Source organism: Acanthochromis polyacanthus, chromosome 12 (assembly GCF_021347895.1).
Source record: "Acanthochromis polyacanthus isolate Apoly-LR-REF ecotype Palm Island chromosome 12, KAUST_Apoly_ChrSc, whole genome shotgun sequence".
Lineage (NCBI taxonomy): Eukaryota > Metazoa > Chordata > Actinopteri > Pomacentridae > Acanthochromis > Acanthochromis polyacanthus.
In genome coordinates this window covers 3875781-3888723 of record NC_067124.1, presented here as the reverse complement: position 1 = coordinate 3888723, position 12943 = coordinate 3875781, and the positions used below count along the sequence as shown (strand labels likewise).

Below are 12943 nucleotides of genomic sequence, written 5' to 3'. Positions count from 1 at the left end.
TTCCTTTGATAGTTTATTTGTAGCACTTAAACCAAGCAGATGTTGAGCTGCTGCTAAATTCTGAAATCCCCACAATGCACAGGTTCTTTAATTTCAAAAACATACATCACAAACTGTTATGCAATTACAACTGGCAGAATGTGATGTTTAGGGACGATCTCAAAAGAAAAGCGCTCACCTTAACACATATAGACAGAGCTACACAGATAATCAAGCCAGGCAAGTAATGCATCAGGGTTCTCTTTTCTGCACAGAGGAATTTTTGTGCCTTCCTAAGAGGTTTCAGTCAACCCCAAAAGAAAATCACTAATCACATTTTGGGCGGGGTTTCTTTTATTCAAGCATAATCAACGTTTTAGAAAAAGTTTAGAAAAATTTAGTTTTCTGTCAAATACAGCACCACAAAATCAGTGCCTTTACTGTGTAGTCATTACCCAAGCTCCATTCTGTGCTAGGAAAAACCCCGAGTACCAGCTGTAATTAGCCACTCGCAGTTCTAACGATAACAATCTTAATGTCAGCCAGGGCTGCACATCTTTCTGCATGGAGTTTGCATGTTCTCCCTGTGCATGCGTGGGTTCTCTCCAGGTTCTCCAGCTTCCTCCCACAGTCCAAAAACATGCTGAGGTTAACTGGTAATTCTAAATTGCCCGTAGGTTCGAGTGCGAGTGTAATTGTTTGTCTGTATATGTAGCCCTGCGACCGACTGATGACCTGTCCAGGGTGTCCCCTGCCTTTGCCCCAAGCCAGCTGGACTCCAGCACCCCCCGCGACCCTAATGAGGATTTGAGCAGTGTATAGATAATGAATGGATGAATGGATGGATGGATGGATGGATGTCAACCAATAAGTAACAAAAAACTGCAGAGCACAAACACCTCACTAGGTCTGAAGTAAGAAATTTGTTGTGTCAAGTTTTTCTAAAGAGCACTGTCAAACGATTCTTACCAATAAATGAAGGAGTCTGTCTGTCTTTTGGTTGCTTTTCTCAAGAACCATTCATCTGCCTTGGCAGGTATATCACTAGGGACCCAAGGAGCTACATTATAAAGGTGACTAGATGAGTAGTGGCCATTTTTTGGGGTCTCCTACTAGCTAAAAGCTATTTTCTGTTCTGCCTCAATAGCTGTATCCTCAGCAGTCATTTGTGTGCGTCTGCTTTATGTAAAATGCCTGACTCAACATGTATCTTGGTCATCATGTCTTTAAAAATAAAGGATCTAAAGGATCCGTATGAATATATGTTCCATTACATGATTATGATTAGAAAAATGATCTGCTAACATGTAATTTCCTACACACTGATAATATCAGTGTTAGCTTTAATAAATCCAGTATTAGAGAGACATGCAAATGTACATGAATAGTGGATGTTGTGTGTTGTGTTGCATAAGGGAGTTGAGCAGAGTAATGGTAAGAAGAAACAGTTCAGCATGTTTATATAAAAGTCACTGGATGATACTAGTTAGCTGGTAGCCAAATGAATGATGCATCAGTGTGCCAATAAGTGGGTTTCCTCCACCTGTTTTTATGCACATTTTTGATTAGAAAAAAAAGACATAAAACAAAAATCCTAATTTGGAATGCCAGAAAATGAGAAAGAAAAAAACCTCGGCTATTGTGGAAAAATTGGTGTATCAGCTCGGGATGTGCGCGACTAGTCGTTTAATCGTTTAACCGCCTACTCATTTATTAAACGTTTAGTATTTTACTAGTCGGTTAAACGCTGCATTAAGCATCATGCACCTTGTCCCCGACCGGGCGCCGCCATGCAGCTCTACGCTCGGGCGTGCACCGCACGCTCGTCCCGTCTGGGCTACCTGGTTGATCCTGCCAGTAGCATATGCTTGTCTCTTTTTTCAACCCCCGCTACTTCCTGCCACCCGGAAGCAAAGCATCGGCTCCAGTATGTACTGCTCGTGGACTGTCATGGCGCACCGACCCGCTGCCATTACGCACAGACGCAGCGGCACTTTCTGTCTCAGTGGACGACTGAACATCTTCATCAGAGGGTGAATATTCCTCTTCAGAATATGAGTAAGCCATTACTTGACAAAGTACGTTGTCAGCGTTGAGCAGACCTCTCGGTACGGTGAGTTTTCTCACTAAAAAAAGTGCCGTCTTGCGCTCTGATACGTTCCGACAGCGAGTCTCGTCTCCTCGGTTTTCAAACTCTGTAAACTCCAAAACTTTGAATGAAAACACGCCCACAACTGATGTTTAGATTGAAGTTCCAGATGTCCGCCATCTCCTGGTATACAATACATGAGGCACACGAGGCAGTATATTTGAAGCGATGACTTGTTATGTTCAGCAATGTTGCTTGTCGCAATATTGCGACTTTGGCGCTGAAAGGGTTAAATTGCAAGTTTTCCGAACCGACTAGTCGCCAATAAAATTAGCGACTAGTCGCTTCGGAAATTAGTCGAAATTCCCATCCCTAGTACCTCCTGGTGTACAGTACATGAGGCACACGAGGCAGTATATTTGAAGCGATGACTTGTCATGTTCAGCAATGTTGCTAGTCGCAATATTGCGACTTTGGCGCTTAAAGGGTTAAATTGCAAGTTTTCCGAACCGACTAGTCGCCAATAAAATTAGCGACTAGTCGCTTCGGAAATTAGTCGAAATTCCCATCCCCAGTATCAGCAAAAGCAAAACACAACAGAGTGCAACTGCAACAGACTTAATCATGATGTATATTCACTGAACAGATAAAAACAGCTGTATATCCGAAACACAGATGACATCTTTGTCTCACATTTTCTTCATTGGTTTCAGTGTTTGAAGTTGTCGCTGTTTTAACTGTCATCTGTTTGCTAACTCTTTGATGGCACTAGACAAGAAGATTAGCACTATCAGCTGTTTATATTGTTAGACCAACTCCTAACATTAATTATTAATGACAGACATGGGACAAAGATGTGGACTAATTTGCTCCAAATTCATGCTCCATTTAGATGCAAACCAGACTACTGATGCCGAACATGACGAAGAAAGCTGAAGCTCATATAATCAGCTGGGTTCTGTCCATCTAACATGTGCTGTCATAGTCATATTAGCTTAAGCATTACAGTGAAACAAAACAGTGGTTTGGAGAAAGAAGTGCAGAGGAGAATATAACTATTGCACTGGTGACAAGCTTAGCACCAAAAACTGGACTTAAAACCATATTATTCCTGAACAAAGAATGTCTCATGTACATCAATGTACAGAGTTTCCCTAAAGTCTGAACACATCTCATTAACTTGTAATTGTTTTGGCTCCACAGATTAAATATGGCTTTGTTAAAAGAAGAAAGAGTTGATCTGGTACTTCTCAGTGGACATGAAGGATGGACATATGGAAAGAGAGCAGATGAATTCAATGCACATCTTTCAAGGAGGATTCCACTTGGTTTTTCAACGGTGGCGAAAGTGGTTAAAAAGTTTAAAGAAACAGGCAGTGTCATGGACAAAGCCTGATCTGGACGACCAAATGCATCAGCTAAATCTAAAATATTGGTAATGGCTAAAATTCATGCTAGTCCCAAAAAAAATCACTTCCATAACACTAACTCTGTCTTTCCATATGTCCATCTTTCACATCCACTGAGAAGTACAACAAATTCAACAAAGTCATATTTAATCTGTGGAGGCAAAAAAAATTACAGTTAATGAGATTTCCTATGCGTACAGACTTTAGGGACATCCTGTACTGAAATGTGGTTTGTTATAAACAGGGTCTATAATTTATTTGACAATCTAAAAAAATGCGGTCTAAATTGTGTACACTGTTTTTTTTTATTTCCGTAATTACATGAACAATGGAAGGTATTTAAGGACAATTAATACCACTACATTAGAGTCACTCACTGGACTGTAATTAGCATAGAGAATGTTTATTTATGCATCAAATTTGATTGATTTTACTATCACTAATGGATTTCTTTAGCATCACTATTCTAAATGCAGTAAAAGTAGATTCTATACCACTGATTAATCCTAATAGCTTAAACGAATTATATTCAAAATGTTTACAGATGATGTCTTTGAAGCTTGTTGGATGCAAACCCAGCTATAGGCAGCATGTTGTGAGGCCTTCAAGTGTTTTCTCAGTACTGTCTGCGTGAGAGGAGACAGCAGAGAGGAGCTGCCTGCACCAATAACACCAACCATCTGCTGGATGTCAAAGAGGACTCTGTCTCCACACCTACCTCCTCCTTTGTGTCTTTCTCTCACTGACACTGTTTATATTTCTATCTCTACCCCTCTGCCTCTACATCTAATAACTTGGTCTGTTATTTCACTGTGTGGCTCTTTCTCCCTCCTCTCCTATCTTCTATTTCTCTATTCAGTGTTTTACTTGTGTGTGTGTGTGTGTGTGTGTGTGTGTGTGTGTGTGTGTGTGTGTGTGTGTGTGTGTGTGTGTGTGTGTGTGTGTGTGTGTGTGTCTTTCCATTTCCAAGGCCAGTCAGAGCACAGGGTGAGGCTGAGTTTGGAAAAGAAGATAGAAGTGAAAGTAGAAAACAGAGAAATGTGGTGAAGTTTGTAAGCTTACATGGAGTCTTTGGTGGAGGTGAAGTAGTGAAATACTTGACACTTTAGGAGGTAATGAAGAAAAGCTCACCAGGCCATCGACTCTGCAAAAGCCAGATAAATACATTTGACTTCATACTTTGTCGACAGTCCGTCCTTATGCGTGTTACATTTTTAAAAATATATCATATTTCTGCACATGTGTATTAAAGACTTCATGTCTCATTTTAGGATTTTCAGACTCATATACTGAGCTAAATTTAAATTATCTTCAGGTGATGCAGCTTGTAAATATTACAATAATAATACAATGAAGAATCTGAGGTGAATTTCGATTTAATCCTTATTCAATCAAGGTTTAAACACATTTAGGTAGAATTTTTGACAGGTCATTTCTTTAATGAGGCTTCATGGATAATCAGACTTTTTTTACTCATCAAAGTTTTGGGCCGTTTCATGCTGCAGTTAGTCCTGCTGTTTCATTCTATAAGACATTCATTCTAAAGATCTGTACTCAATCTTGACAGTCTAAGTGAGTAAGTGTTGATTCTGACTGAGTCTTTGGTTTAAAAAGAGTCACAGTGAGAAAAGAAGCTGCTGCACTAAGGTCGTGTCCACACATAGCTAGGTATTTTTAAAACCAAATATCCCCCCCCCCCCCCCCCGTTTAGGAAAAAATCTGTGGCCACATGTCCCTGTTTTCTACAAAAACTCCATCCACACGTAACTACATAAATGTAAATATATATCAAGCTTATCCAATCAGAATCAGAAGCGGTGGCAGTGACTCAAACATGCCAAGGACGTGGAATGGTTATCAGGTGAAAAATAGCGGAAGTCAAAGTAGTCATTCTCCGGTGCTCTTCGAGGTGAAGTAGTAAATGAGCTTGTAAGAACAAACATGCAAAAAGCCCCTGTACTATTGTTGACACCAGTGCAGTTTTGAACACGTCTATTCTGCTACAATTGTCAACAAAGGTCGCTTGGCTGACGTCAGAGCAGTTTTGTCACAGGCAGTGACATTTGCGCTCCTAAAACTCTGTTTATTTCTGTCCACACGTAAACGCATACCCGGGGGTTTTCTCAAATCTCCACTTTGGCTAGAGTTTTCCAAACCTCCGCTTTTAAAATCAAAAAGCTGCATTTACGTGTGGATGACAGGCCGAATTGTAGAAAAATGTATGCGTTCTATGATTTACCCGACTACGTGTGGACAAGCCCTGAGACTAAACACAGACACAACTGTCTTTATGTTTCAACCTCAAAATGCACCCATTTGTCTGTATGTGTCGAGCAATGTTTCCAACCACATCCACACAGGAAAGCACCCTCTCTCACAAAAAACACACAAGAATTCATTTTTTAAAAAACAGAACTCTTCCATGTCAAAATAATGTTAATTAATGAAAAATATAAAAGGTAAAACAAGTGATTGTATAAGTATTTACCCCATTCAAACCAGTGTTTAGTGGATGCCTGTGGAAAGTTCTGCTTCTGTATACTCTTGCCAAAAAAAGCCAAATGAAATTGTTCCACATTACAAGAAAATCACTCAGAGAGCTCCACCAAGGCTGCTCAGTCGTTGAAATCTTTAAAAATTTCATGGTCCACAGCGTTCGCTTTTATAGTAGGATCGCAATCATGTGATCATCAACAGGCAGCTGGTGAAGTGTTCATTTGTTGTCATGGTTACAGTGACACTGTGTTGCTATCTTGCAATGATACAGAAATCTTTAACAAATCTGTGGATCCAGACTATAAGCCACATCACTGCTAAAATCAAATGAATTGGTCCTTGTGTCATTTCGGACCTTTCCTGAAAATTTCATCCAAATCTGATGGTCGTAGACAAACAGACGAACCAACGCTGATCGTCACATATCTCTACTGTGTTCCATGGCTGAGTAACAAATAAATAAAAGTCTCTAGACAGCCAAACCAAATTAGAGTGGGTTTCTGGAGTTTGAACATGGGTCTGGAAATATAACTCAGAAATTATTTATTTTTAATAAGTTTATGGCCGTATTTTTCCTTTTCAGACCCCACTTTGTCACCGGTAAGCTTGATTTGAAGACACTTGTCTTGTCATGTAGTTTCATGTCATTTCTTTGGGAATTATTACTGCATCACATCAATAGTATGGCATCAATATAATAAAATCATGACCAAATACAAAGATCTGTTAGGATTGTGGGACATTTCTAGCAGGGGATTTTTATCCCTTGCATACTTATAGAATCTGCTTCAGAGTTTACCTACTGACATCTCTACCAATTAGTCTGTCAGTTCAATAAGTATAATAGGTCACAGTTCACTCTGTTTCTCCAAAATACAAAACGAACTCTCTGAAAATGAAAAATGAGCCCTTATTAGTTGTTACTGAGATAATGTTTCCAAACACATAGCTTAAGCTGTCAGTGTGTGTAAAAAGAATATTTAGGGTGATTCAATTAAGTTTTTGAGGGTAACTTTACATTGGACAATTGTACTGATGTTTTTGTTATGTATTTGAAAAAGCCCAACTGAGGACCACAAGAAGGTCCCATAAATGATCTTCATTCCTCTGATTTGCTTCAAACTCAACACTGCACTTCCCCAAGGTTTCAGTGACTCACACACCAAGTTTGAAAAAGGTCGCATGAACGGTTGTTGAGATCATTGAAGAGCACACACTAACAAACACAAACAGATTTCCTGGTTTGGTACAGAAGATTCGAGAACTCTACTGTTCCTGAAGTTCTAAATGTGTGTGTGTGTGTGTGTGTGTGTGTGTGTGTGTGTGTGTGTGTGTTCTTGTACTTGCTACATGGTGAGTACCATTTTCTGCATTTAACTATCAAAGTGAGGACATTTTTACAAAATGAGGACATTTTGGCCAGTCCTCACTTTGAAACAGCCATGTTTGAGGGTGAAGACTTGTTTTTAGAGAACAGGTATGAATTGAGGTTTGGTTAGGGTAAGGATTAAGTTTAGGCAATCAGTTGTGATGGTTAAGGTTAGGGTAAGGCTCTAGGAAATGCATTACGCCTATGGATGTCCTCACTAAGAAATAGTGGTTAGCACTTTCGCCTTGCAGCAAGAATATCTCTGGTTCGAGTCCCAGCCTGAGCCTGGGATCTTTCTGCATGGAGTTTGCATGTTCTCCCTGTGCATGTGTGGGTTTTCTCCGGGCACTCCGGCTTCCTCCCGCAGTCCAAAAATATGCTGAGGTTAACTGATGACTCTAAATTGCCCGTAGGTGTGAATGTGAGTGTGATTGTTTATCTGTATATGTAGCCCTGTGACAGACTGGTGACCTGTCCAGGGTGTCCCCTGCCTTCACCCGAGTCAGCTGGGATAGGCTCCAGCACCCCCCGCAACCCTAGTGAGGATAAAGCGGTGTATAGAGAATGGATGGATGGATGGATGTCCTCACTAAGATAGAAGTACAAACATGTGTGTATGTGTGTGTGTGTGTGTGTGTGTTTGTACAGCTATCATTGTGAGGACCAGTGTGAATTTTGAACCCTTGAAGTGAGGTCCAACATACAAAGTGAGGACATTTAGGCTGGACCTCACTTTGTTTTCAATGCAATGGCTTCCGGAGGTCATCTAAATGCTTCTCACAAAATTTCCAACTGGTCCTCACAAAGATAGTAAACCCTAAAAAACTACACACACTTTGGTGTGTGTATGTTTTCTGAGTACACACATTTTTTTACTCTCTGTCGCCACCAAATCTAAGAAAAAATGTTTTTTTGCCTCTAAAGACCTGAGCCAGATAAACATGTTTTGCTCTCCAGTTCCCTCTTTGGTCATTGCAGTTACTGCACCCAAGTGATCATTACAATAGAAGGAGACAGAGGAGTGAGTTCAATGAAGCACATTGTGTGGGATATCATGGTAGTTTAACATTTGTGTCTCACTTTAGAAAAAAAGGAAAAAAGAGTTTGAATTTAATTGATTTACATTCATGATAATGAGTCTCATAACCTGAAACCTCTCAATGTAAACTTCTAGTGACTTATGTTCTGACTTGTGTTTCTTCTTCATGTGTAAGCTGCCTGTGAGTAGTGTATGTGAGCTTATGGCCAATCAGACAGCATATTAAGGAGGTTTCATTCTCTGTTTTACTTCTCTTCATTCTCTGTTTTATTTTTCTGCACAGTCAGTGCTTAACAGAAGTTCAGAATCAGAATCTGTTTTATTGTCACTATGCTCAGTATAATGTCATTATTACTGGTATTTTTTCAAATTAATTATAGAATTTAAGCACACAATAAATACACAAATAGAGAGTATGACAGTATGAAAATACAAATAAGGAATTTAAATAATTTTGTTTTTTGAAAAAAAAAACTCCACCTACAGAGTGAGTTGAACAGAGCGAGGTGGAGGTAGAGCGGAGGTGTATTTTCAAAGGAAAAGTAAATTCAACACGGAGACAATAGTTTTTCCAAAGTCCTCAAAAGTGTGGGAACATTTCACACTTCACAAAACAGAAACATGCTTAACATGCAAGCTTTACAAAATTGATGAGATGACACGGGAACACCATGATGATGCTAGAACATCTGAAACGCAACATATCGCAGATGAGGATGAAGGGAGCTCAACAGCAGTGTAAGTCACTACATTATCCTACGTTTGTTCCATGTTAAAGTGAGGAAACGTAACTTCAGTCTCTCTGATAGCTCACCTGATACTAGCGTTTGCTTGTTAGCTGACTAATGACAGTGATAGGGCGTGTGTGTGTGCGCGATACTTTTTATTTCACTTAAATCAGGTTAACCCTCCTTTTTAAAAGTTTGAAAATGTGGAACAACATATATATATATATTCACAGTGAAACTTCTGATGTCCACATTTTCAACATTTTTGGGAAATTTCTGAACATTTTTTGATGGAAAAAAATGTTTAAAAAAGTTTCTCCACAAAAAAATCAACAAAAAAAATCAACCAAAAGCGAGCAAAATTCGCTGGATTTTGGTAGATTTTTTTGTGAATGTAATCAACAGATATTTTTAGGATTTTTTGGAAGATTTCTGTCATTTTGTGTGTGTGTTCGTGTGTGAGTTTGCGTTTGTATGTGTGCAGGCTAACTGTCACAGCGATTAATTTGTGTGCTGTGTGGTTTTTTGCATGTGTATGTGTGTGTGTGTGTGTGTGCATGTGTGATCCTCTTGTGTTTTGCGTACCGTGCACACCTGACAACCCAGGTACACCCACTACCACAATAAACCCATTGTGCAATCCAGTGGGGTTTGTATGCATTTATGTATGTGCATATGTGTGTGTGTTTGTGTGTTTGTGTGTGTGTGTGTGTGTGTGTTCTTGTACTTGCTACATGGTGAGTACCATTTTCTGCATTTAACTATCAAAGTGAGGACATTTTTACAAAGTGAGGACATTTTGGCCGGTCCTCACTTTGAAACAGCCATGTTTGAGGGTGAAGACTTGTTTTTAGAGCACAGGTATGAATTGAGGTTTGGTTAGGGTTAGGGTAAGGATTAGGGTTAGGCGATCAGTTGTGATGGTTAAGGTTAGGGTAAGGCTCTAGGAAATGCATTACGCCTATGGATGTCCTCACTAAGATAGAAGTACAAACATGTGTGTGTGTGTGTGTGTGTGTGTGTGTGTGTGTTCATGCACATATGCATATGTGTGAGAAAATGAACCACTACTGAGGGTCTGATTACCGACTGATAGCGGCTGCTGCCAACTTGTCAGCATCCAAGAGGACAAGGACAGCAGGATGAGTTAGGGATTTGTTGTGTGTCTGTGTTTGTGTGTGGAGAGTACAGTGAAGGTGGTAAGGATGGCTAATGTGCAAAATAAGAAGTCAGAATAACAACAAAGACTTTCACAGTTCCCAAAATGAATCCAGTGTCTCTCGTGATCTTCTTTGTCTTTTCCAAGAATTCCAGGTCTTTATGGCTTTTTACAACCATTCTAATGAGTTGTGTCTGATGTTATCCACCCCATTTCTTGAACAACCTAAAATATTTTTCCCCCTTAGCTACACATTTTTGTTGTTACACAGCAGCTCTCTACTTACAAAAGTGAAAGAACCCTGAAAAAAAGCAGTGATATTTTGTGACAAAGTTATTTCTAACATACTGATGCTTAGAAAACAATACTTTTCTTACCATACCAGCACAAACGTTTGGTAAAGTAATCTATATACTCTCTTTGTACCATTGCATACGAGCAGACAAAGGCTGTAACATGTAGCACCGTTGTTGTGCGTCATGTAGATTATTTAGTAAAACCACTAGAGGGTGGATAAGGACCTAGGCTAAAAACAGAATATCTTCCTTGTGAACATCTCTTTTTGCACCATGGAACCAAATCTAGGAAGGTACAGTTAAAGATGTTACAAGAACCGATGCTTCAGTACCGAATCGATGCTACAACTCCAGAACGACAACATTGTAAATGGTTTGTCGGCAGGACAAGTTCCATGAGTCGCAGTTCAAAACTTTCCACTACTGTTGTAGTGACTTTATTTTTCATCAACACTCGTGATAAACAGTATCTTGTGTATGTGTTCATTTCTGAGGGTGTTCACAGCCAACATGCAGGGTGCCGGACACACAAAGTAGCACACAAAAATATCCTTAAAAGAAGGTGGTTAAAATAGTCTTGAATATCGAGTGCAGCTAAGACTAATGTGAGCAGCATTCACTTGCCAGATATTTGGATAAATTAAATCTGACTTGCCTGATAAGGACACCACTATGAAGAACTACAGAATCACAAAAGTCTTTTAACTGATCAGAGTTACGAATGTCAGTGTGGTAAATCCGTCCAACAGAAGGTATATATTTCAGCAAGGACCAAAGCGGTGGATAGAATACCATCCCTAAAGCCAAACCACTGCCATAGTGAAAACCAGATTCTGAATTTGAAGTTTTTTTATTTGGAAAAAGGGTGCTTAGGTGCGTTTTGTTTCACTAACACCAACTAGCACCATTTCTCTTCTTTCTACATCCTTGGCTGTACATGCATCAACTCTCGTGATGGTCCAGTAGCAACATGCCAGGATTTGTCTAGGGCTGCAACTAACAATTATTTTGATAATTGATTAATCGGGTGATTTTTTTTTCGATTAATCGGTTCATTCACTTATATTTTAGTTATGCCTTTATTTTCCAATGTAAAATATTAATAACGGGCCTATGTCATTCAACATACATTTTAAGAGCTTTTAACCATGTTACAATGTCCTAAATTCTTCAAAAACCTATCCAGAGTTGGATTTTAGTATGTCTCAATTGGCTTATTCCATCCCAAAACAACAAATATTCAGGAAGGTGGTTGCAGCACCATCTTCAATTTTACTGTGGGTGCTGGTGGTGGAAGATTATGATAAAAAAAAAAAGCTTTGTGTGCAAAATTACAGGCTTATACTCCCAATAATTTTTGAGTTATGGCATTTTCAAATTTTAACAATTTAGGCCAAAATGCCCTCCCCAATCCTCGCCTAGAATTTTTAGGTTTTAAAATGCTTATATCTCTGCTTCTGGGTATTACAGAGACTTGAAATATTTTCTCCAAGCTCCCTACATGTTGGTGATGTCCTAGAAACAACACACACACTCAGGAGAAGTCTCTACAGAGCAGGGGGGCTTGCCCAAAATGCATAAATTATTTGTAAAAACCACTCTCGAGTAGGGTTAAGGGTGTTAAAAATACTAGAAATCTTACAGATTGTCTTAGCACCATTTAGTATTGCTCTAGACCAGACTGGTTTATAACTTATACAGGGGGAGCCCTCTAGGCACATTATTTAGAGAGATATGGACTGCTGAACATTGGCCCCCATGAAAAGCGCCTAATTCTCAAGGACCCTGAAGTCAATGTAGCACAGGTGGTAGAAATCTGCAAATTTGCACAGAAATTCATCTATCCTCTTACTATAGCCATGCAAAGTCCCACCTTCTAGCCATCACTGCATCATGCTCAATTTTACCCCCAAACTAGGTCATTACTGGCTACTGGCGAATCTTAATCTATGCTATAGGGTACTACAATCACCTCCAAAAGTATTGGAACAACAAGTTCAATTCCTTTGTTTTTGTTGTATACTGAAGACATTTGGGTTTCAGATAAAAAGATGAATATGACACAAAAGTTCAGAATTCCAGCTTTTATTTCATGTTTTTTACATCTAGATGTGTTAAACAACCCAGGAAAGATTACCTTTTCTTTGAACCCATCCACTTTTCAAGTGAGTAAAATTACTGGAACATGTGACTGATGGGTGTTTGTAGTTGCCCAGGTGTTGCCTTTCAGATCGATTGCAGAGACATTAAATAGTTCTTGTTTTTGGCTTTGGGTTTAACCTGTAAAAACTGCATTTTCCGTGAAGCAAACATGAAGACCAGAGAGCTGTCTATGGGTGAAAAGCAAACCATTTTGAAGCTGAGACAAGAGGGAAAATT

The 12943-nt window shown here is 39.4% G+C and overlaps 1 protein-coding gene across 4 annotated transcripts in view; it reads right to left on the bottom strand.

Moving 5' to 3' along the window:
* LOC110954774 (low-density lipoprotein receptor class A domain-containing protein 4) overlaps positions 1-12943 on the bottom strand; it is a 284512-nt gene that overhangs the window by 211344 nt on the left and 60225 nt on the right. For 2 of the 4 annotated variants that reach the window (XM_051956436.1, XM_051956437.1), the window contains one exon: positions 4540-4621. The exons of the other annotated variants lie outside the window; for them this stretch is intronic. The gene's annotated coding sequence lies outside the window, so the exon portion shown is untranslated. The remainder of the gene's footprint in view (positions 1-4539; positions 4622-12943) is intronic. 4 annotated transcript variants of the gene reach the window in all.